Source organism: Dermacentor andersoni, chromosome 1 (assembly GCF_023375885.2).
Source record: "Dermacentor andersoni chromosome 1, qqDerAnde1_hic_scaffold, whole genome shotgun sequence".
NCBI classification, from domain to species: domain Eukaryota; kingdom Metazoa; phylum Arthropoda; class Arachnida; order Ixodida; family Ixodidae; genus Dermacentor; species Dermacentor andersoni.
The window spans coordinates 407627656-407654040 of NC_092814.1; the positions used below are offsets into that span (position 1 = coordinate 407627656).

General features: G+C 43.0%; 1 long non-coding RNA gene across 1 annotated transcript; it reads right to left on the minus strand.

Moving 5' to 3' along the window:
- Positions 1–10716: 10716 nt before the first annotated feature.
- Positions 10717–13494, minus strand: LOC129381773 (uncharacterized). The gene is made up of 3 exons (XR_008609896.2): positions 13235–13494; positions 12301–12474; positions 10717–11933 (listed from the first exon to the last, which is right to left on the minus strand). It is a non-coding gene; the product is annotated as an uncharacterized lncRNA (long non-coding RNA).
- Between the last annotated feature and the right edge of the window lie 12891 nt (positions 13495–26385).

The following is a 26385-nucleotide window of genomic DNA, read 5'->3' on the forward strand; positions in this document are numbered from 1 at the left end:
ATATGCTTTCAGTTTACCAACACTCCCAACAAATGGCAACGCATATAACGGTCTGCTTTCTACTTTTGATATTTCAATACACTGAGTAAGAACAAATAAGTTATAATCTAAACGCCTACTTATTCTGAAGCCATTCTGAAGTTCTCCCAAAGTGCCATTATTCTCTGCCCATGCTTGAAGCTTTAATTTGATTGCCTGCAATGCTAGCCTGTATATTAGTGATGTAATGGTCAACGGTCTATACGAGTGAATTCTACCTTTTCTCCATCTTACCTTTATAAATTAAATTCATTCTACTTTGTCGCCAACTGACTGGTATCCGTCTATCTTTTAAAGTTTTTTCCACTGTTTTCACCAGAGCTTCCTTACTTTTTGGTCCTAGTTCATTTATCAGCTTAACGGGAACCTCGTCTATCCCTGTGGCTGTGCGCTTAGGAATTTTCTCTTCGGCTTTCTTCCAGTTGAAATTCGTCAGCACCACCTGCTTTTCACCCTGGGTCTCTTTCATGCTCTTTTTTTCTTCAAATAAAACCTTGGCATTGCCTTGGAAAGATTCGGCTGTTATTTCTCGGGTGTAATTTATTGCCTCTTCTCCTTCCAGTCTGTTTTCATCTTTGTCTAGGATATGTTGTTGCATTGTTGTTGACTTCCTGCCTAATAATTTTGTGGTTCCAAAATATTCTAGGTGCGACCTTCTTTTTCTCACGTATTTCTGACAACCAACGTTCACTTTCACCTTTTAATTTTGCTTGCACCAGTATTTGAACCATAGACTTTCTCTCCCGATATATTTCTCATTTACTAGTTACTTCATCCTGCGGCAACTGTGCCTAGCTTCTTTGCCTTCCTGTGCTCTCGGGGTGCTTTCTGTCGTTCGGCGATCGCTTCTCGTGTCTCCCTGTTCCACCAGCTTTTCGGTTTCTTTTTTCATTTCCAACGAACCCCCCCCCCCCCCCCCATCTTGTACCTTTTTCCGTATTTCTGTCGTTATTATACTTAGAAGCTCACCATATGCGCACTCTTTACTTGTCCATTTGCGAAGTTCTTCCTCGATTCTAGTGACTATATTATTTGTTCAGCGTTCAAATTTCGACTGGTCATTTTGCCCTCCTTGCTCTCTTTCCCAACTACACATCCCATTTTCAAAATGATGCGTTTATGGTCGCTCCCTATGCTGCTATACCCTACCCCATCAATGACCATTTCTCTCAACTTATCATGAATTCCTTCTGTCATCAGACAGTAATCAATGATTGATTGCCGGTTTCCCACTTCCCACGTGATCTGCCCTTCGCACTTAGGCCCTGTATTCACGACAACGAGGTTATGTTGCTCACAAAGGTCTAGCATTGACTTCCCGTTATTGTCTGTATAGCCATCTAAATCCTGTATGTGGGCATTCATGTCACCTAATAGGAGAATTTCAGCACCATTCCCCAAACCCTTAATATCAGCGCTTATGCATTCCACTAACTCTTTATTCTTCTCTGTGCAATTATTTCCAGTCCACAAATACGTAACGCCCAGCCAAGTTTTTTTCCCAGTCATTGTATCTGATAACCATAGATACTCTTGACATTTTGAATTTACTCTTTTCCATTTGGCTTCCTGATGGATTAGCATTCCGACTCCCCCTCCCTTTCTTGCCGACTTAGTTCTGTTGCACCCTTCCCAAACATAATTCTCAATTACTGGCGTCTCTTCCGAGTCTCTAAGGTGCGTTTCTGTAACCGCGTACACCCCTATTTGTTCTCTATTTAACTGCTCCTCAATCTCTGCCCACTTTTCCTTTCTTCGGTCGCCCTGCATGTTTATGTAGCCTATTGCATGGCGAGCTCCCTTGCTTGCTTTCCTCCTTTTTCTGTTATTTACGGCGATGCTATACTGAGGTTCCCTTAGGGGACCCTCTTCATTGCTACCTACTCTGGCCTCCTGAGCGCCCGTGGGCCCTCTAAAAAAACAACAGTGCGACCAGCAAGTCGCCAGCCCATTTCTCGTGCAAGCCTGTAATTAAAGTGGATCCCGTCTCGATGAAAACCACCACACCTTCTCACTTCCCTGTTTACTTCGACAACCTCGAAGCCTTTCTCTCGGCTCATTTTCCATATCGCCTCATTAGCAGCCACTACGGGTCACTGTATGTGACTGTCACGTACAGACACCTCCGGTACCGCGCACGCCACGATCTTCACCTGAAGAGACAGCTCGCGCAAGTCGTCCGCCCCCTTCGCCAAGCGCTTGGTTAGTCCGGTCCCTTTCCTGTTTAGGACGTCATTTAGCCCACCTGCTACTATGACAAGGTTGCGCACGTGGGCATTTTCCGCGAGATTTGCTTTTGCTCGCTCGATGACAGAACCCAGCGTCCGCCCCGTAAATGTCCCTTGCGCTACTCTTTTATCGCCTTTCACCCTCTCCACAATTGCTTGAGAGCACCTAGCCAGGTTTGAGTCGCCGGCGATAATCACCATTTCACTCTCTCCTACTTTTCCCTGCTTCCCTTTGTCCTTTTCCGCGTGACTCCGACTCGACAAGCGGCATTGGTCCATGCGCTCCTTTTTCCGCGTGGCGCCCGAAAAGTAGGTGCCGCTCTTTCCAGCTAACGCCTCACCACGTTGCCCGCATTTTGCTGGCACTCCCTCTCCTGTCACGTCGGGAGACTGCGTTCCATTGTCACAACCATTCGCGTTCACAATGGCGGCCCTGTTCAGCTTTTCCTCGGCTGCTTCAATTCTTTTTTCCATGACGTCCGTGCACCACGCTCCTTATTTAGCTCATCTTTGAGCTCTTCAACCTGTTTGACAAGCTCTTCCTCTAAAGCCTGCATTTTCTTCAGCCTCGCATCGACATCACAGTGTGTGCCGGTTGGCTCGATTCCCTCTCCATTCTCATCCGTCCCCTCATCTGCCTTGAGGGACCCCCCCGCACACTGCCCGCTTTCCCGGCTTTCTTGCCATGTAAAGCACGGCTTTTTGTAATGCAAATAGTATAATACTATTAATAATGCAGAGCACGTGCCTTCTGGCAAAAACCGATACGAACAGGATCTAAATCCTTAAAATGTCGTAAAGTGATTCTCACCAGTGTTTTAAAAGCAATCAATGCCGCAGAGACTTAAGGTATGACACGTTTTCGCACGTGTTCAACCACGCGGCCACGCACTCACTTTCCTACCAACACACACACAGTAAAACCACTAATATCTATTAGTGTTGCCACTTCTAAGCTACTATTTAAAGGCTATAAAGACTTAACGTCCCACCCGGTTGCCCAAGTTGAAGCACGTGGCGCGAAAGGACGCTCTGACTATCCTGCGAAACCAAATGTACACGAAACACACCCGCGCACACGAAAAAAAAGGGACAAAAAAAGGAAAAGAAAACTACCCAAGTATTATGTAAGGCTAAAGAAATCAGCAAATCAAAAACAGAAACAAGCTTAAAGCATGCACAAAAACTTATGATTTCGTCGCCGCCACGGAGCCCTAAAAAGCACGTCCATCCATAGGGTTAAGTGGGAAACGCTAGGCGTCGCCCTGTTGCTACTGGTCAATGTGGCCAGCGCAGTTACAATTGAAAGAGCTGAAAAAAAGTATAAGTCACCTTATGCTTTGTCATTTAAAAACGCATACCTGAAGGCTTTATGAAGGTGATGCGTTAATATTAAGTTTACAAAAAGCGCTTGCTAAGTGCGACACTTATCTAAATCACGATGTACGCATTCATGCAACAAAGGATGACGCGAATTTCGGTTTTGAATCTGTTTTTGGATGCGTAGTAGTTTCGTACAGTCGCGCGCTTCTACGTCGGACGCTATGGCACATTCGTGCCTTTTGTGCCACCCAAGCCCCGAAGTGCTCTAGCATATACCTGCACATGTAAGTAAACGAATGCACCTTCTTGTTCAGATCATCACGCGAGTAGACAGCTCTTGTGATGCATCACAATCGTTTGAAAAGCGTCACAGTAGAAAATTTTTTTACCTGCGGAGCGGTGTTTTTATTTGCAAGTTTCCCTTCAGTAGGCAATTGCTGGACAGGTGGACCAGCGCACCGGAATTGTATAGGCGAATCCACAAGCAAGTCAAAGAATTTGTTTAATAGCACGCTTCTACAAAGGCCACAGAAGAAAAACAGCCTGATGCCGAGTATTTCTGTGCCACGAAGCAATCAAGAGGCGACTGCCTAATACGAACGAAATCGAGTGCATGAGCCCTCATTAATAGCGTAAACGTTTTATTAACCAATATTTTCAACCCTGCCTTGCATGCCATTTCATGTGGCATATTTTTTCTGGTCAGAAATGTGTGCAGCGAATCTATTTGCATGATCGACTCCGGGCCTGTGGGACCCTTCACTTGCACTTGATGCTGAGTCTTTTCCATGTATCCATAAACTGTAGATATGCACATCAGATCCCTACAAGCATTTTCGAAATTCAGTTATTTTAGACAACACGCACATATGCAATACTGACATAATCTCCAATATCACTAAGCAGCTGGGACAAATTTTGTTGAGTATACTCGCAGGTAAAATAAGTAGATCATGTGGACAGCTGCAGCTCATTTAACTTAAATCAGTGTGTACAAGGGGTATGCAAATATAATGTTTTCTTGCGCACCGATTATTTTGCTCTCTAAGCAAGAGAACCCACCACGTTAGTGTAACATATGTTGTACATCACACTAATATGTGCTTTAATTTACCAAGTGAGATGAGTTACTCTTATGGTTCATTCAGTCCAATCCCACTACAAGCTAAATTCATCAATCTTCTATTAGATTTTACAAACGCTTAATGAAACATGTTTCCCTGTTAAGCCGATATGCAATGGAAAGCCCTTCTGTGTCTTCCCAAGGTAAAATTTAAGCTCTATATTAAAGAAGACATTTCTAGCCAGAAACAACAAGTAAAAATGGTGAATGCATAGTATCAGAAGCCCAAGGTACAGAAATTATGAGAAATGTCGAATGATTTTAAAGAAAGAATGGTATTTGCAAATGCAAGGCTCTTGAGTGCAGGTGAAGCAAGTAGAATACTCTGCTAAATTATGCGAGTAATGGGATAGCAAACAATGGGTCAGAAAATGTGTTTTTCTGCAAAACAAGCCGATGATTGTCATTACATGAGTCACTTTAGCATCATGAGACTGCTGCTTGATAAGTTCAGAAACCAAAAAAGAAGCCACGCAAAAATAAAGAAAAACAATTTAATGATGCTCTCTCCACACTGGGATAAATAAACATAAACGGATCACATCTAATGTGGACATATCAGACGCCTTGTAAAACACTAAAGGAAAAATTCAGTTTCGAGCTATGGCTTGCCGCATAGATGTGGGGGGCCTTGCACCAATAGTGATATTTACCACTGCATTTAGAAATTGAAAACATTCATGCAGACAAGGATGATTCTTTATATTTTTGGCTACCACTTCAAATGCCTCCACCAAGTGTTACAATACTACAGGCAAGATCTCACAGCAACAGCTGCAGGTAAAAAGCAAAAGCAGTCAAAGTGCTGGTGTATTCTGGACACTATCTTTGAAAACCTTTAGGCAAGAACAGCGCAAGAAGCAGACATAAGAACTGAATTTATTTCCATAATTCCCCATTTGAATGGCCTTTTCTTTTTGCTTAGACAATGCCTACGCCTAGCCACAGCAGCTCCCTCATGCAGACTCCGCAAGAAAAGAGGCTGTGGAGGCAAATGCAGGTAAGAGGCAAGAAGCAATAGCACTGGTATTGACATTCATCTAATTTCTTATACCTAGCCGGGTTCTCTGCCGACTGCGCACGTGCGATTCCGGAACTACGAGGCCAGAACCGTTTAGAAATCGTTCTATATTCAGTTACCCATCGCGATCAGCTAAAGGCATCTATCGCGGACAAATAAAGGAAATTTTAGGCACGCAAAATTCACGAAATAGGCAGCAGAAACTCCTGAAATGCGCCGCCGAGGCCTGCCAACTGAGATGCATGCGCCCCTTTTCTGATCAAAGCGAGCACATAGTGGACGTTATTGCTGTTATTATCATTTTTCAATGAGAGGAGCGCGTTATGAGCTACGTGCCGTAGAAAAATCCGGGTTCGCAGTTTTCCGATTCGCCCGTGAGCGAAAGTTTTCGTGTATACAGATGCATATATACGTGTGTGCATACGACTGAGCAGCTTATCCATTCTCCTCGGTTCGGCCTTCAACGAAACGCGAAATGGAGGTGCCCCGTGTCTAGTCGCCTTTCCGGTGAGAGAAGCGACCAGTTTTCCACCATTATCTTAAAGACGTTAAAGAATTGAAAAATTATAGGCCCATTAGCTTACTCCCAGTATTATATAAAATATTTACCAAAATAATCTCCAATAGAATAAGGGCAACACTGGACTTTAGTCAACCAAGGGAGCAGACTGGATTCAGGAAGGGATACTCTACAGTGGATCACATCCATGTCATCAATCAGTTTATCGAGAAATCCGCAGAGTACAATAAGCCTCTCTAGTTGGCTTTCATAGATTACGAAAAGCCATTTGATTCAGTAGAGATACCAGGAGTCATAGAGGCATTACGTAATCAAGGAGTACAGAACGCTTGCGTAAATACCTTGGAAAACATCTACAGAGGTTCTACAGTTACCTTAATTCTACACAAGGAAAGCAGCAAGATACCTATAAAGAAAGCTATTCAAGCTATTAAACTGGGAAGGCTTAGGAGTAGAGATCGACGGCGAATATCTCAGCAACCTTCGGTTTGCCGATGGCATTGTTCTGTTCAGCAACAATGAATACGAGTTACAACAAATGATTGAGGACCTTAACAGAGAGAGCGATTGAATAATAATATGCAGAAGACAAAGATAATGACCAATAGTCGGGCAAAGGAACAAAAGTTCAGGATCGCCAGTCGGCCTCTAGAGTCTGTGAAGGACTACGTTTACCCAGGTCAATTAATCACAGAGAATCCTGATCAGGAAAAGGAAATTCACAGAAGAATAAAAATGGGTTGGGTCGCATACGGCAGGCATTGCCAGCTCCTGACTGGAAGCTTACCATTATCATTGAAAACGAAGGTGTACAATCAGTGGATTTTACCTGTGCTGGCATATGGGGCAGAAACTTGGAGACTGACAAAGAAGCTTGAGAACAAGTTAAGGACCGCGCATGGAACGAATATTGCCATGGAACGAGTATTGCTAGGCATAACGTTAAGAGACAAAGAGAGCGGTTTGGATCAGAGAGCAAACAGGTATAGACGATATTCTAATTGACATCAAGAGAAAAAAATGGAGCTGGGCAGGTCATGTAATGCGTAGGTTAGATAAGTGTTGGACGACTAGGGTTACAGAATGGGTACCGAGAGAAGGGAAACGCAATTGAAGACAACAGAAAACTAGGTGGAGCGATGAAATTAGGAAATTTGCGGCCGCTAGTTGGAATTGGTTGGCGCAGGAGAGGGGTAATGGAAGATCGCAGGGAGAGGCCTTCGTCCTGCAGTGGACATGGAACAGACTGATGATGATGATGATGAGACCTCGAACAGCCTCCTTGAGTGCGAGTGTGTCACCCTAGTCGCCAAGGAAGCATTTAAGGGAAAGCGACAAGCAATGTAAACAGCCACTTCTCCATGTAAACGATACTGTTTCTCTCGGATTTCTCTCTCACGCATCGCCACGCCAGCTCACCTGTGCAGACTCCGCCAACAGAGATGCCGCGGAGGCACGTGCAGGTCAGAGGCAAAAGGCAGTAGCACTGGTGTTGACATTCACCCAATTTCTTGTTCTTACGCTGAGGCAGCCAGCACACCTCGAACAGCCAGCTTGACTGCGTGTGTGTCAGCAGATTCCTGTTGTACATATGCTCATAATGAACTTCAGTAAACTTGAACTTGACAATAAACTTGAAGGCGAATGGGACATTGATGCATTGCTTTTTTGAACATTTAGTGTACACATACAATATATGTTATACTTTGCAGTGCTACAGAGCGTATTTTGAAGCTTCCCTCTATATTTTTCACCTTTAATTACGTATGTGTTGTGTGGCTCTCAATGCTGCAGTTCATGTAGCAGCTGCTTTGTCTGTGTACTGCAAACTGGATTGGGCTTGTGATATCCACATGTGCAAAAGGCCGATACTTGTCTCCTATATACAAAATAAGGTTCTATGTCAGCGTTGCCAGATTAGAAAGTCGGCACGACACCAGAAACTCGCTAAAATTTCCCCAGATTTCACCAGAAAATAAAATTGCCTTAAAATGCACAAAAATGACCAAGAATTAACATTCGTCAAGCACTCATCTTATTATTTATATAAAATCACGATGAGAAGCCTTTAATCATCCCTTGGAGCATCGTAGATGCCTGAACGAAACCTGCGTGGCATATCGTCTGTGATAGTGAACTTCACGCAACACCCCTCTCTGGAGGTCAACGTTGTGCGAATTCGTACAATGGAATCCAAAGTTTTCAGCGACATTTTGTTCCTGTACTTCGTCTTAACACACGTGACCTGACTGAAGACACGCTCCAGCACTGCATTCGACACTGGGCAAGAAAGACATGCCAGTGCATACAATGCAAGTTCCTGGTAGGGCTTTTCCCCCATGGCATTTTTAAACTTGAAAATTCTAGCCCAGAATGTTGCAGAATCCTCAGAAGTTTCCCGTCGAAGACGGCCTGCGCAACAGGTTTTTGTGACAGCGAAACGAGCGGAGCATCAGCACGTGTGTTGGCTGGCCACTTGACGCATTGCCGGTGGCCCGGCGTTGCTCTTCCCGTGCTTCCCACGGTAAATTTATACCTCCACTAGAACAGCCGGTGCCGTCTATTGAAACGGCTTATAACTATACGTGCGTTGAAACCTAGAGCTAGCATCACATGCTAGCACAAACTTTAGCTACAGTAAGCTTTATATAGTTCACTGTACCCTAGCAGTAGCACAACAACACAGGGATTTCATGAGGAATAAACAAATACAAATATAGGCCTTAGAATCATGGCGGCCGCAGGCGCTACCTAGTGTTAAATGTTTGGATGAGCAGCGCGGGTAGACGGTAATTTCGGTAGAGTGGTTTTCCCCAGATATACCCAGATTTTGTTTGGTGTAGTAGACTGTTGGCCTGGCCACCAGGAGCTCTACATTTTCACCAGATTTCCGAAATCTGGTGGCCAATTTCACCAGATGGCAACGCTGTTCTATGTAGTTTTCAGTGTTACAATAAAAATAAAAGTAAACAATCCCATCGTGGAATTGTGTTTATTACAGTAATACCTATGACAGTTATTGACAAGTTGGAGACTTGAACTGGTCAATCCGTCACGGGTAGGAATTGTATGTATACATATAGAAAAAAAAGGGTATGTGTGTGTGTTTGTAGGGGGGGTATAGGATTAGGGCTGTACGAAAAAACCTACCAACACCGTCCTCTAGACCCATTCCTTTAAGGTACCGTAGCAAAGCGTATTATGCATAAAGTTCATACAACTAACTCTGATATTACTACATACGTCTGGCGACGCGAGCTACATATGCCATGACTCGCTTTCGCGACTGTACCGGATGCGCTCCATATTATCCTGGTTAATAGTGCTCACTGCACCGAGGCCAAAGAAAAAATTGGAGGACGCTTAAGCTACGCCTTCAAGAGTGGAACGCGATAGCGTTATCGCACCCCGTTCTCACCGCCCACTCATTCGCTTGGCATGCTCTTAACCCCCGTATTCACAAACGCACCTCGACTCGACCCTCCACTCGAAATGCTCCTTGAGGGCGGTTTTTCGTTTCACAAATCGCCCTCCACTCGAAACGCGCCTTGAGTGAAGGAACGCTCGAGCGTTTTACTCGAGAATGTCAAGGTAGCCTCGCCGCTACCTTGAATCGCTCCTTGAGTGAAGTTAGTGCGTAAATATGGCGGCCTTGTTATCTGTCGCTCGCCTCGTCAGCTTTTTCGGATGGACGCCAGTTGCCCCCGTACCTTTTCTTTAGTTAACGACGCTCCGCATTTTCAAAGGCTTCGTTTTTGGGACCGGTGCAATCGTCTGGAGCGCTTCGGCAACGGAATTATTCCACTGCGGCGCCAAGACAGGTCGGCCGTCCTGTGAAGAAGACTGCGAGCTAGTGCAGTGACTGTCGTATTACTCCTTGCATGAGCCAGTTGTTGACCGGCATACAGCTATTGTTCACGCGAGTGCTCCAAAACTGCTATTGGCGCCAGATCATTTACGTGTTTCTCGCGGCTGATCGTACACAGCCGCATCAGTTCAAGCACGGCGCGATACATAACTGCGGTGGACTTCAAACCTATGAAAAGAAAACAACGACGAAGATTCCTGCGATTAGTGCGTGTATTGCATGTGCAAGCACCGGCAGTCGCCCGCATTCGCGCGGTTTTCACTTGGGTAGATCATCACTGACTGCGCTAATCCAAGGACGGCGAAGCACACCGCAGCAAGGCGATCATCTCTATAAACGAGCAGGTGCGTTCACTTTTTTACAATTTTCTTTAATTCCATGCAGCTAGTTGCGCTAGGGAGAACAAAATAATGTACTGTAATTTAGCGTGGACCGTGTGCAGTTGGTGGAATTTAAAATCGTAACTGTTAATTACGTGAGCCTTGCTTCAAAATATTCAGTTTAATTAGCTTATCATGCCTATGAACCTCCGAGCCCAACGACGAAGTGACTAATGAAACGGCATTCCCAAATATACATGCATGTATACACATGTGAATGAAATGTTTTATTTGAGTAAAAAAACACAATAACAAAACAACAGAGTATACATTTTGCACATCACATTATTTCTTATTGTCATAAATAAAGCTGTAGCAGTGCAGTGACAGCTCCTAGTACAGACATTGCTAGCAAGTGGTAGCAGATGTATCTCGCATATCCTTGTTGTGAACATTCCAGCTCTCTAGACGGTTCATTATGTAAGTGTTAGACCGCTGTATGTCGGTCTGGCTGCGCAAGCACCAAACCAGCTGAAAAATGTTTCTTTACAAATATAAATAAAAAAGTATGAGCTTATTCAAGTAAAAAAAAATCGCGCTCTAGAACATAAAGGTCTTGAACGAATTTATTCAGTACGAAAAGTAAAATAAAGAAAACGAATACAGTACCTAAGCTTCTTTTCATGCGCCTTAGCATCATTGTATATTTATCACCAACCCCTTGTCCTATGCAGGAACCAGGCTGCCAACAAAAGCACGCAGAGCAACTTCCTTTCCAAGTGTGCTGTGTGTGACGCGCTTGCATAGGTGTGCAAGTGAAGAGCTCCAGTTAATGTGTCCTGCTGCACTACAATAGTTGTCACAATATTCTGGCTAAGATGTATATCCTACCGCATCTGACATCCTATCAGCTAAAACATCAGCACTAAAAGCAGTTTGACTGCATGCATTTTTCTTCATAGACACGGTGTAGCTGAAGTGATAGTATTTTTTATCCAGGTTCTTATTCTTCAGCCATATTTATTAAAATAACATGCACCCATTAATAATTTCTGGTCAATCGAAGTGCGATTATTTTTTTCTAAAACAACTTAACATTATGCTCGTCTTTTTGCACTTTGGTAATGTGCAAATACAGCGTGAACTCTGATCTTGCAAACAGAAGCAGTAGTATTGCTTACAAATATATTCTAGACTAACACCCCACCTGTATTCTAGACAGTAGCCTGTCGGGTGTAGGCACCCGACCGCGTGTTATGGTAAACCCTTGCAGAGTATGTGCTGTTTCTGCTCTGGTTTTTAGCTTCAGCTTAGGATGAATGATGAGGGTCGCAACAATGAATTTCTTCCATTGGATAGGGATGACAGCTGGTTTCCATGGGGCTTGCAGAACTTCTCCAATTGACCGAGGAACAAAACGCAGGGTAGCAGCGTGTCTTGTAGGATTCCAAATTAGGCCAAATGATGATGCAGAATGTCACAATGATGATCCTGAAAAATACAGTATAGAGTGCATCACTACCGTTACTTCAGGCAAGCTGCGATTAACCATAAAATTATGGAATATTTCTTAATGTGCACTAGCTCATGCTACGAAACTGCTGCAGTAAAAAAAGCTTACATCGTAACCGCAACGCATATGGGCAACTGATGACTTCGCACATCATAATCATGAATATATGGTCTCCAAAACAAGTTTATATGACAGTTGAACAGGAATAAAGTATGCATTTCATTTCATTATGATATGGCTGTTTCATGTTTGTGGTTCGATATAACAGTGTCCATTTTGTCAATGCAGGGAGACGTAACATCAATATTATTACAAAGTTGATGAAAATAAGCAGATACTAATTACCAGGTAGGTAGTCAAGTGCTTCTTGAGCACGTAGGTTCTTGCAGGGAAGCGGGCTGGTGCAATTCCAACAGTACAGACAGCATACCTATCGATGCTTTCAGAACTGCCACAAGCCTTGCTGTGCAGCACAGACATTGGTTTTTTTCATCAACTGGTCCTTCCAAAGCCCACATCCTGCATAGGAACGCCAAAAATTTTATGTACACTGGGCGTTCACGCGCCAAGTAAAATCAGTGTATCTAAGCAACGGAAATGAAAAGACATAGCTCAACTAAAAAAATGTGGCCACAGCGTGAACTTGAAGTGCAGTTTATAGAACATGCATCTGATTCTACCGCACAGCACAGTGAAAAAGGAGAAAAAACACTAATACTGGTGATTAACTACTCACAAGTGAAATTTCAGAAGATTAAAACATTGCGTAGCGTGTATGTCAAGTGAGGAAGCACTGAAAATGCAGGCACCTGTGCTGACTATGTGTGCGACAATTTGTACAAACCGACTAACCATCATGGTTTCTAAAACAAAGCACAGGACTCAAAAACGCTTTTCTTCAACCTGTTGGTGCTACGCACACAACCATATGCATTCTGCCACACGTATACTATAATGGCTTCTCCTCAATAATGCTTTCATACACGATACTGGAATGATCGTTGAACATACGCGCCGATAGGTACATACTGCATTTTTGTTTAAAAAAGCGGAACCAATAACAGACTGTCGTGCCGAATCTTCCACAAGCTCCGATTATTAAAAAAAATGTTTTGCGCAAGCCTTTATGCTCCCTCAAAAATGCTTCAGGTGCTAATGCCCGTAACATGAACAACAGTCATGCTTGAGCACATTGGAAACGTTTTATCGACAGCGCCGCAGCAACCTAGCGAAAACCGCATCAACTTAATGTGCTTCTATGCAAAAAAGGTTCACTCACCCGTATTTTCTGTCTTGTTGTTTTCAGCAAACTTTCAGCATCAATCGGTCTTGATCTTGAAAGTAAACAAAGCTGCCCATCGGCGGTTCCATCTGTGGCCTCCTTCGAATTCAATCCGGCTCGGTCACCATACACACACGGACAAAATCACCCATAATAACCGCGATTAACAACTGCAACGTGAACCACCAATGAAGTACTAGGAAACAAAGAGCAGCGGACAAATGCCGGCACAAATTTTATTGGTTTTCAGCCATGTATCGTGCTCTACGAGCACATCGAAATTGGATTTCACCGCTCTTTCTGCGCACGCGCAAGGAGCAGTGGTTGTGAGAGAGAAATGTGGGGACTTTAGGTGCTCAAAATTTCTCGTCGTTTAGGTACTATGGGGAAGAAAACCGTTTGCTCCGTTTGTCCCTAGCCGAGCTTGCAGCACAGAATCGACAGGATGCGTGGCCGGCAAGGCGAAAAAGCCGCGTCCGAGGTGAGTTTGTTGCTATTTTGTTAAGGCGGTAGCATATTAAATTTTATAGTCGCAAGGGGATACGTTTGGAAGTGAGGTGTCTTCTCGGATGACTTTAGTGGCAAAGCATTACGTCGTGCCGATGCATTGTTCATTAGTGTCGTTGATCAAGATCGGCATACCACACACTTCAGGGGAATCGCGGGAACGGAAACAGTTTATGAATTAACTGCCGTGCCGATGCATTAGTTCTTAATGTAACTGAGAATACAGCACACTTGGAGGTTCGTGGGAATGGAAATCTTGTACTCTGTATGTGTAAGTACTAAAACTTGCGTCGCCATGCAATCTGAGCCGTAGTTCGTTGTGAGAGCTGTACAGCCACACTGGCAAAACACTACCCCTGCGGATGAATACGGAAGAAATGTATGCTAAAGAAAAATGGTCGTCATGAAAGTTCATAGCAGTAGACCTTTGTGAAAGCTGTACAGTAACACTGATATTGGCTAGTTAATAATCCCGGCTGTTACAATGTCTAGCTCATATAAGGGGCGCTCTATGTGGGCAAAACAAGGGCTCAGGTCGCTACAACCGCATGCGAAATAGCTCTGAGTGCCTGCCAGTACACTTGTTCGGCGTCTCCGTGCTTGTACTGCGACAGGAGACGTGACGGCAAGTGGGCACGTATATCACAGTGGCCGCTTTCCACTATTGGTATACTTTGCCGCAATACAATGCGCATGCTTCTTTGCGCGACATTGGTGCCCTGCAGCGAAGCTGGCTTTAGGCAAACAGCATTATGCAACGCTCGAGCCATGTTGTCTGTCACTGCGGATAGAAAACGCATACACGTTCAAGCTATTTGAGCTGCATCATTTTGTCGATGTTTAACCCTCTGTACTAAATGAAGAGGATAACGTACGCCTGTGTGGGTGATTTAAAACATTGATAAAAAGCCTGGTAACATGTGCAGTCAGTAAAAAAAAATGCAATTCAGTGATGACCCTCTGGAGGTGGATCCGCACCTATATAAGCACAGCCGGCTCATCAGTCACAAAGTAGGAGCTGAAGAGAAATTTTTAATGCTCATTACACGACATTGACAGCGATTCATTTGTGGTCAGCCAGTGACAAACGCATCGCACGATACAGTGAGACTTCGTTTAATCTGCAATGCTTATGTGGCGAACAGGAGAGCAAAAGGTGAAAACAATGTTTTCATACAAGGCAAGTCATCCATGTAGTGGAATTGCATTTATCGTTGGTGTAGTGTTGATGCACTTTCTGAAGTCCAACCTTTAATGCAGCTTAGTTTCCGTTGGTGCAAGTGCTTCTACTGGAAACATCCAAAATATGATTTATCAAATCAGGTTGCCGTCTTGTAATTTTTGAAATTTTCCTCTGGTCTTAAGTCTTTTCTGAATCTGGAAGAGCTGGCTGATTGTACATTTAATCTCGAGATAGTTCACACACTTCCAGCAGCACAGGTTACCACACTTTGTTGAGTGCAGATGAGCACTGCAAATTCAATCATTTTGATGAGGCACCGATCTAATGCCGCTCACGCTTGCCACAACACTTTTTCAACTTGTACTGTACTTGTTTCTTCCACCTTCCATTTACAGCACCAGGGCTAAGGCACAACAGCAAAAACATTTCTAGCGGAAAATGCTTGCTCCTTGGCATCTGATCTCCCCATTCATTTGCTACTTTCTTCAAATTTTTCTTTTTATGTGATGCTCTTGCCTTCACACACTGTCAGACTTCTCCTTCATGCGTTTCCTTAATACTCCTTCTGTCTGCTTCTTGCTCGACATACCGTGCATGCCTTCAGTCATGTCCAATTGATCGATGCAGTCTTGTCCTTTTGTCTCTCTCCTCCAGACCTGCAGCTTTCGACCACTCCCCAGCATTATTTTGCTTCTTTTTGTGATAGTGCCTGGCTATCTGTTGCTGATGCCACACATTCACTTTGCAATGGTTTATTAGACCACATACATAAATTAGTAGCTGTATAAAACCTCGACCCTCCAGCACTTCCACAAAATTCATGCAGAAGTGGAAACACAGATTACACTTCATTCCTCACCACAGCTTACTATGTCTGCATCAAAGCTTGATATTACCTACACGTCTGCACTGTCTTTGTGTCTTCCTTTGTAGCTGTAGGTCACTGCATGAGCAGAAAAAGATTTTGTTACTTAAATGTTCTTGGGCTTAAGTAGGCAATGTAGTGTACTTGATTTTCACAATGCTTAACTCAATTGGAGGTGTGCCTGCACTATAACATGCACCAACTGAACAGCATATCCAAGCAAGAAAATTGCTAGCCTATCACAGTTTGGTTGAGTCATTTGAATGAAAGTTGGGACAGTTTTTGTATGGGATGGCTGATGGCATTCAGGCTCATCATGTCAACCTCAAAGTGGAAGCAAAAACGCAGTACATGTATAAAAGATGAGCAGTTTTATTGGATTGTGGTGCCTTACATGCACCTCACTTCAAGCACAATGATGTCGTTGCGTGTCACCTGTGTCGATATGAAGCCACTGCAGCTGGTGAGCAATGTGCTTGCAGATGGCACTGGCTACATTCCTTAGGAAAGCATCATCATGTTGCATAATGTAGTGAAGATGAAGGCTTTTAAATTAATGTGTACTTTATTTTTTATTTACCTCGCACCTACTGTTGCCAACACAAATGATGTCTCCTGGTAAGCAGAATGCCTGTGAACATTGCAAGGCACAGTGTCAGACAACCGTTCATAATCTTCAGCATAATACTGTAGAAGGCGGCCTTCTGGTTTGTATACATGAAAGCACCAGGAAAGCAAGCTAGATAGACTAAAGACTAGCTGACTTGACAGCTCTGTACAGCCTGTACTGCTTACAGAAAGCAAGTCACACTGGTCATGGGACCTAAAGCAGCGGCATGCAAATAGAGGTTTGTATTGCCTGTAGTACGTATACATAGCCTTTCTTTGAAAAATATGTTTGGTCACTTTTCACTAACTTTACCTAGTCAGGACATGCATTATCACTTAAACTGCTGGGTCTTCAAATAAAACGAGCATTTTCTGCATAGTAACTTTTACTTACATGAAATATGTGGTGGTGTTGACCTGTAGAAGTGCACAGAATAAAATACATAAAATCTTGAAGCACTTAAGCAGAATTTATAAACAATGCTAAATTTAGGTGGACTGACAAACTGGACTGTACAACACAGATAATATAGGGCACTTGCAAGACAGTTTCTTGATGGCCTAGTTCCTAGAAGGTATTTAGAACGAAAACAGCTTCAACTGATTGGAAAAGGAAAGGGGACAGACACAGTGCTCACTTATGACTCAAGGTTTTCGTGTGTGTGTGCAGTAATATATACGAGGTGGGTTCAAAAAGAAACCGAACTTTTGAAATAGCATGCCAATCAGCAGAGGGAGCGCGCTGCGGCTACTGAGCGCATGTAGCGGCAGGTTTAGACAACAAACTGCCATTTGCCGCATTTCGCTCTGACCGTTAGTTGGCGAGCTACGGCCGCTGAAGTGAGCACATGAACAAGCTGCTCTTCGGATTGGCGCCAAAGTGACAATGAAGGAATTGGAAGAACAGTGTGTGTGTGTGAAGTTCTGCTACAAACTTGGGAAAACTTTCACAGAGACATTTCAGTTGCTTAGCCAAGCATACGGGGAGGACTATATGAGTCGCACGCAGTGCTATGATTGGTTCAAGCGTTTTGAAGAGGGAAGAATGTTGGTCGGTGACGATCCCAAGCCTGGACAACCTTCCACATCCACAGATGATGACCACATCGAGAGAGTTCGAACTGTGATTCATGGAAATGGTTGTTTGACTGTTCGAGAAGTCGCTGATGAAGTGGGTATCAGCATAGGATCATGTCATGAAATTTTGAGTGACAAACTTGGGATGCGTAGTGTCAGTGCAAAATTTGTGCCACGTTTGTTGTCTGGTGTACAGAAGCAGACCAATGTTGAAATCAGCCAGGAAATGCTTGCCGCTGCCAATGACGATGAAAACTTTCTTAAGAACATCATAAGAGGCGATGAGACATGGGCTTATGCCTACAATGTTGAAACGAAAGTGCAGTCGTCGCAGTGGGTGGCCAAAGGTTCTCCTCATGCAAAAAAAGCACGCATGAGTCGGTCAAAAATGAAGGTGATGTTGGTTGTGTTTTTTGACTGCAAAGGCATTGCCCATCAGGAATTTGTGCCACATGGTTAGGTGGTAAACAAAGAAGTTTGCCAGGGAACCCTAGCATGTTTGAGAGATTCTGTGTGCAGTGAGAGGCCTGAATTGTGGGAAAATCAGGCTTGAATGTTGCATCATGACAATGCCCTGGCTCACATGTCGCTCCTTGTTCGCAGCTACTTAGCGAAACACCACACTCCTTTTGTGCCCCACCCACCATATTCTCCGGACCTAGACCCTTTCCAAATCGTAGAGGAGATCCAGGACAATGCGAGAACAGACCTGCATGCCATTCCAGAAATTGCATTCCAGGAGGCTTTCCAAAAATGGAAGAAAAGATGGGAAGAGTGCATTGCCAGTAGAGAGGACTACATTGAAGGGGACAGCACTTAAGATGTTGTACCATATGCATCAAAGCTGTTATAGAAAAAGTTCGGTTTCTTTTTCAACACACCTCGTATGCACGGAAAGGATGAGGTTCAAGGCAGGTACAAGAACACACAATGTGAGGTCGAATGTAGAGTTTAATGTCCAAACCACAGCAGTAAGCTGGTAACCTTTAAATGGTAAGCAGAACAGTAATGCTACGGGAACTGTCATGCCCTTCATAATTGTAACAACTGTCGGAATGTTGAAGTGTCTTTTCAATGTCCCATTAATTTCCACTATTCTCATTCTAAATGGGCAAATGCACCTCCATTCGTTTACCATAAGACATATCAAGAGATCAACCCCACTAATGCTAGTTCTTTCTAGGTAGCTGAAGCAAAATAGCATTTCGTTCAGTCAGTACTGATGCAAGTTTTCAAACACACCTATCATGAAATAGCTCAGTTGTCCATCTTGAGCAAGACAGTTATTAGCTGGTATAATGTCAGAATTTGTTTATCATTTACTGGTAGACCTGCTGATGATAATGTAAGCAGAATGCTGCTGAGACCAATGAGAAAGTGTGAAAAAGAAAATAATTATTACATTGTTCCAGCCATCATTCCCTAAGGTGTCCACCCTGCCCCATCGTAAGCAATCACTTCACATCCCAGCATGCATATCTTGTGCATTTCTTTATTTCAGTCTTTCTCTATTGTGTAGGACTGGCCATATTAGCTTAAAGCACCAGAAATCAATAACAATGACATCAGCATTGCCGCTGAGGAAAGACTGCAGTTAAAGAAAACAGAACAAAATCATACAAGGAAAGTAAGGAACACACACGAGCACCTATTCACAACTGGAAGTTTATTGGTGAAAAAACAGGTACAACCCAAATTGATAAGGGAAAAAAATGTTCACGGAAAAACTGTACATGTGTAACAGAACCTTGTCGGTGCATAAAGAAAAAAAGACTAAATGTTAACCTCACCACCCAAAGGGTCCCTGAAACTATTTTAGTTGTGTGTTACCTACACGTACACAGTATCTCTTCTCGAATGGTTACTCAAAAAAGCTTCATGTCACCATGCTATATAAAGAGCTGCAAGTGTTTAAAAATTACCCTCTTCTAAAGCCTTTCCTCTCCAATGTCACTTTTATTCTATGTGGCCTTGGCTATGTCCTGCCTCATTGGACACGACATTGTACAGTGACAGTAGTGTTGGCTACTTGCAGTTTACTTGAACCTAGTGTGTCCCTGTGTCACTTAGAGATGCAGCTTTTTTTTTGTTATTGTGGTGATGATGGCCTCAAAACGAAGTTTACATAGAGCGTTTATGTTTTGTACAGTGTGCAGTCGCGGTAACTTACTCTCTGCACTCACCTGCAGTACAAGAATATAAGTGCAATAGGTACAGTGCAAGTTTCTGCCACCACATGTACCCCTCTGCTGCTTTGCTTTGGTTGCTGTCGTCACTGTGCTATTGTTAAACATTATTGCATTCTTTTTCGCTCTTTGCCTGCACATCTACAGCCTGGCACATCTATAGCAAAGCCCTGCTGTTTTGGAGAAACTCTCTAATTCATACCTTCCCTACCACACACATACAAATGTACTATCGACCCAAAAAGTTAACGAATGAAGGGATCTCACAAAAAGCTGAATATCTCCGCAGCCTCAAAACGAAGCCTGGTATTCCCATTTCCAGCCTTTACTAGTATATGCGAACATTGTGATGTACGGTTTTACTGGCTACTTTTAAAGGCTGCTCGGATATTTAGCGTTTTCTGAGATCCCGTGGTCCGTAAACTTTTTTAGTCGATAGTATGTGTGTAGACAACAGTGGCAGACAATCTGCTATCTCAGGCAAGTCTACCACTGGACTCAAGAAACATCTACATGTCTTACATTAGTGTGTTTACTTTTACAGGTACATCAATTACTATGCCTTCATATCCTACTAAAAATAAGCTTAACCCATTAAAGACCAGCGTGACCATATGGTCACGTTAGTCTGCACAGTGGATTTCAATTAATTAAGATTAGCAAAACGGCACCAAAATCGCGTTTGACATGCCGTTAGACAGATTAGGGTTCCCTTTATGGATACCAAGTGGCAGCAGGTGCCCGTCGTTTTGTGGGAGCCCCTCGCAAGGGCGGGAATAAGTGTTGCTGTGCGAGTAGCGTCGCCATGCATCACTCCAAGGGATAATGTTTTTTTTTCACTACTTGTTTGAGCAATAGTCGGATATCCTTACCTCCATATTGCTCTTTGAATATGTGAGCTACGATGAGCATTTGTGAAAGATTAATGTTTGATTTATCCATGAACGAGCGTGTTATCTTGCGCGTTGCCATATGGTCACGCTGGGCCTTTAGGCTACCTAACTTCCTATTTTTTTTTAAAACTGCATTCTCATCTCTTGCACGGCTGCTGGCATGTTCCCGCAGTAGTTATTTCTTATTTTATTGTCTGAATAGGTTGATGTTGGAATAAATAGCGAAGATACTGAAAGACGACGATGACGACGTGTCAGTGATTTATATCGACCGCGAGACTCTAGCACCTATTTGGATGAAGAGTCGGCCGATGAAGACTCAGGCGGGCTCATTGACAATCTAATCGGGCGGCAGCTATGAGCCGGCGCTGAAACTGTTTTCTCTAAAGGACGCCGCATTGGTGGATCCGACTCTGACGATGACGACCCAGGCGGGCTAGGTGACGGAACATGAGAGGTTTCTTCTGCTGTAGTTGATGCGGCCATTCCTGCGAAATTAGTCACTGCTTCTAAGTGGACGAACGGTGATCTCCAGAAAAGCCTTGGCATATTTCCCTACCCAAACTTTACTGCTTACAGGGACTTTTCACCTGTTGAGTTGTTCGAAATCTTTTTTGACGAAGCCGTCGTGGAGCTGCTAGACGAACAAACAAGAAAGTATGCGTTATTTTTAAATATGCCCGATCCGGAGGTTACCAAAGAAGAATTAGGTTTTCTTGGAGTGCTCGTTTTGTCCGGCTAAAACCGCTTGCCAGGGAAAAAGTGCCACTGGGACAACGGCTTGGATATGAGCAACACGGTGGCCTACAAAGCTATGCGAAGAAATTGCTTCGTACAGATATTGCGATGGCACTATTGATGGCACTATTGAAAGCAAGGTTTCTGGAGCACTTTCAACCTGTGCGTCACATGAGCTATGACGAAAGTATGATTGAGTATTATGGTCGTCATGGCTGTAAAGAGTTTATACGCGGAAAGCCTATCCGCTTCGGGTATAAAGTATGGTGCCTAAATGCCAAGAACGGATACCCTGTACACTTCAAAGTGTATCAAGGCAAGCAGGGGATCCCGGAACATCTGAAAAATATGAAAAGAACTTCGGAAAAGCAGCGGCGCCACTTCTTCAAGTGGTGGATGAACTCGCAGCAGAGATGCACGACCTTCCTTTCTTTTTCTATTTGGATAATTTATTCACAGGCATGCCACTACTCAGGCATCTCAAGGCACAGGGCTACGAAGGCACCGGGCACAGTGAAGCAGAACCGTGTTCCCAGAGAGTGCCCTATCGCTCAACCACAATTCGTCAAGCGCCAACCTCGCGGGCACGAAGAGCTCGTGCTGAGCGACAATGGGATAATTGCTGTCCGCTGGATGGGTAATTCTGTAGTAACGATCGTAAGCACCATTCATGGCGTAGAACCAATGTCATCTGCAGACAGGTACTCTCGTGTTCACAAGTAATGCACAAAGTATGACGACGCATGTGTATTCCATGATTTAAACCATATCACACTAAATAAGTGCTCGACTACTCACAACGTATGTTTTTTGTGATGTTTCATAGCTTGAAATAAATGTTTTTCAATTCGCGTATTTTGCTGTAGCGTAAGGGCCCAGTGTGACCATTGGTCACGGGCTATATTTCAAAATCTAATTAGGCAAGAGTAATAATTTTTTGCAAGTGAATTATTAGTACAAAGGTAAGTTAATATATTAGATTTATTTCAACATAGCAAGAAAAAAAAAGAAACCGGTCCCTAATGGGTTAATGAGGAGGCTTGCTTTGTGTATTCTTAATGATGTCATGTGGGAAGCCAATCCACTTCACGAAAAAAGATCACTTGTTCGTTCTACTAGAGGTGGCTCAAAACCTCGGGAGTGGTGCCTCTGTGACATCTAGCAATGGTGATGTTTAATACCTAATAATTACACAATTGATGCAGAATACCTAAATTTTATTTCATCATTCATCATTAGTACAGAAGGAGGTCCCGAAGTTACAAAAACTGTCAGTGGGACCTATTAGTAGTTTAACAATATAGTAATTAATACATTATGGCAACATAGCAGTGATACACATCAGAATACACGAAGTTAATGAAGCAAGTAATCAAATACAAGGAAGGTGCTTACAAATACAAGCAAATGAAATAGATGCTGCGTATAAATAAATAAAAATGTAGTAATTAGCACGTTATGGAAACATAGGGATGACACATATCAAAGAACACAAGGTTAATGTACGAGATAATTAGAAACAAAAATATGCTTACAATATGCAAAGTACAAGTGAAATATATACTGTGCGACAAAAAACTTCAAATTTCTAAAAATAAGGAAGGAAAAAATAAAGACAATGGGATATGGAGAATAAAAGTGATACATTAGGCAAATACAGAAGCACTGGAAGTGGTAAAATAAATTTGTATATAATATATGTTCATAGTAATGAGTCTGTAGCCAGTAGTGTCGATAGTAAATATTTCTTCATATCTCTCTTGAATGTTAATGTTGTGCGGCAGGCTTTAATATGGGGTGGTTTAATTTAGTGTTTAATCGCCATAAAAGAGCAGTAAACATTGACAATTAGTGTTTATTTGAGGAAGGAAAGAATTGCTAGAGGAATATCTCGTATTGTTAGTGTTGGTAAGAGCAGATATATTAAATGCTGAACCCTTGATCATCACCAGTAGGTGCGCTACTGACGGTGCACTTGCACAAAACTCAAAATAATTTCAGAGCCCTGGAAACGAAGCTTTTTTTCCCTACTCGTCAGGTGTTTCACAATCTGCACTGATGGCGTTCTTCTCGAGTATGGCTGGAGTACATATTTGTGCTGTGCAAATGTTCAAAATGTCAAATGTAAATCAAATAGTTGTTGACCATTTGACTTGTATTCAATTGGAGAACACGCAATTAGAAGTGATCAAATCTTCCTTTCTGCAATAATTACACATACTGGAATCTTTAGGGAGAAAGTCAGGTGCATGTGGTGACCATTCTCAAAGGGAACTGCAGTTCCTCAGCGGACATATACAGGAGGTACTTTTTTGCTTTGCTTAGTAATTTCTAGTCGCGCAGTAAGGATGCCTCGCCTTTAGGCAGCCAACGGATTTGTTTTCTCAATTGAAGCTGTAAAAATTATCATTTGGACAATGTGAACATGTTCCTGATGTCATCTTGGTGCGGCAGATGCTATCACCTTTCAGTCACTCTCATTTACAAACTTATCAGTTGGCCAGAAGCCTGGTTTGACTGGCATTACATGTGTCAAACAATCTAAAAAACATCTCTTCTAAAGCTTTCCGCGGTTTCTTTTCCACCTCTCGAGTTTCAAAACCTGCCATAATGCCTTTGGCATTGTGTGCTGCTAATCCCAAGGGCGCGGAATCAAATTCCGACTGCAGCAGCTGCATTTCCACGGGGAAGAAATGCAAGAACACCTGTTTACCATGCATTGAGTGCACATTGAAGAATTCCAGGTGGTCAAAATTAATCCGGAGTCCCCCACTATGGTGTGTCTCATAATCATGTTATGGTTTTGCACATAAGACCCCAGACTCACCTCTTGTGTTCCCTGTAAGTAGCATTGGTTACACGCATTTAAGGCCATACTGCTCCACTCAAGGCCCATATGTAGTAGGGGTTTTCATATTCTGATATTTCTGGATAGAATTAAATATGGATATTTGACGAAACTGACCTATTGATTATTGAATAACAAATATGTTCACATTTCAGAGAAGTGTGGAGTATTTTTGAAAAAAGAAAGAAACTTTACATTGCAAGGGTGGACTTTTAACATAGTTGGTACAACATTTTTTTAGTGCTTAGCGCAGACAAGACAAGACAGACGAGAGAAGAGACACACACAATTGGTTCTTTCAACGATTTATTGGAAGTTGGATCACGGGTTTATACATGCAAGCATTTGCTAGCATTCTTGATAAACCTGGCCAGATTGACGTTATATTCCTGTATTGCAGACAGAAAAGCATTTAAGCTTGTTTGACACTCTAAACTAATTGAGAAGCTCGAAATCACAAATCTTCTGCCATACTTAATTGGCTGAATCTCTGCATACTTAACTAAGCACAAACAATTCGTCAGCATAAGCGATTGCCCTTCCCATGAAGTGCCAGTTACTTCCAGTGTTCCTCAAAGCAGCATGCTTGGCCTCTTGTCATTTTTAATATATATTAATGATATAGAAGTAGTCAGTCACCCCTTTTAAATAAAGTTGTTTGCTGATGATTGTTTTTTATTTAATGAAATACATTTCTGTGAGCCCAAACTTCTGTTATTTCAATCTCAAAATTGGCCTTCGTCGGATAATTCGAACCTCACTGGTCAGATTCGCCCAAATACAGCTGTGTTATGCGCTGAAGCATATGCAACTTACTGTGGTGAAGCATACCAAGAATGGAAAAGGGCCACTGTCACAGGACATAGCACGTGTTCCTTGATTATACAGGCATGCAGTCTCCTGTCACAGTAGGAGCACCTAGCCACCTAATAAGCATACTGGCAGCCATTCAGAGCTGCTTCTTACGTTTCAGTGGTGATTTGAGTCCTTTTTTCACCTTCCATGCATGTCTCGTATATGAGACCATTAATGAAGCCTAGTACATGTTCTTTAAGTAAATGTGCCATGCACAGAGAAGTGGAAAACAATCGTGTTTTGGGAAAGCTAGCAAAAAGGAAGGCAGTAAGTTGAAAAAACTGCGATAAGCCGAGGAGATGTTAAAAGCCAACAAAAGAGGGTGAATATATCAAACTCTGAAGGCCTGCCCATACACCTATTAGGCGTCTTGGTGCTCATACTGTGACTGGAGACTGCACATGTGCATGTACGTAAATTAGGGAACACGTGCTGTCTTGCAACAATGGCACCTTTCCCTGCTTCGTATGGTTCTATGCATAACATGGCTGTATTGCAGTGAAGCTAACATTAAGAAAAATAGTAAACTGGGCGAGTTGGTAGCTGTTGATCGTTGCAGGTGTAGCGCTAAACTGAAATGCGTCCAAAGTTAATTTTAAAGGCAAATACTGCAAAGTGAAGCAATGGCATGTTTCAATGTTTTTTATGCCTTTTGTTTAATTCGACCAGTCTCAATGGTCCCGTCAGGATCGAATTAACGGGCATGCCTCATAATCAGAACTGGTTTTGGCAAGTAAAACCCCAGAAAGATGATCAAATTAATGGAAGTCGACTGTATATATGGCTCATGAGTAGAGCCACACTTTCTAAAACAGGTACAACAAGAAAACACCAAGAAACCTAAATGATCCATTGCAAATGCAGTCAACTTTCATGGCATGCGCAAATAATCTAACTTTCTCACGGACAATGATAGTGATAGTTTGCTGATACATTGGTCAGCGGCCGAGAGGATTTGCCCAGTTTATACTATTAATGTTACACACTTATGCTTATCCCTGTATATAACAGCGGTGTCATTTAGAAGAGGGCGACATGGACATGTATTGCAATGCAAAGCAAGAAAATCGTCACCTGATACACTATATTTCTGTGCTCTCTTAAGTGCTCATTAATGCATCTTCCGGTTTGGGCTATGTAGCATCTACCGCATGACAGTGGAATATGATAGACCACTCCTACAGCGCATCCGACGAACTCATCTTTGCGATTCTATCACAAACCGGCTTTCTTGTCCTTATTGGGTTAGTGGTTTTACACAAGGTGCTTAGCTTATTTGGAGCTGAAAAAACACCCGCACGTTACCTTGGCTTCCTATCTTTTTCAGGCTATGTGATATCTGGTGCATATACGGAATCACAGCGGTTTTCACCTGGTCACAGCTGCT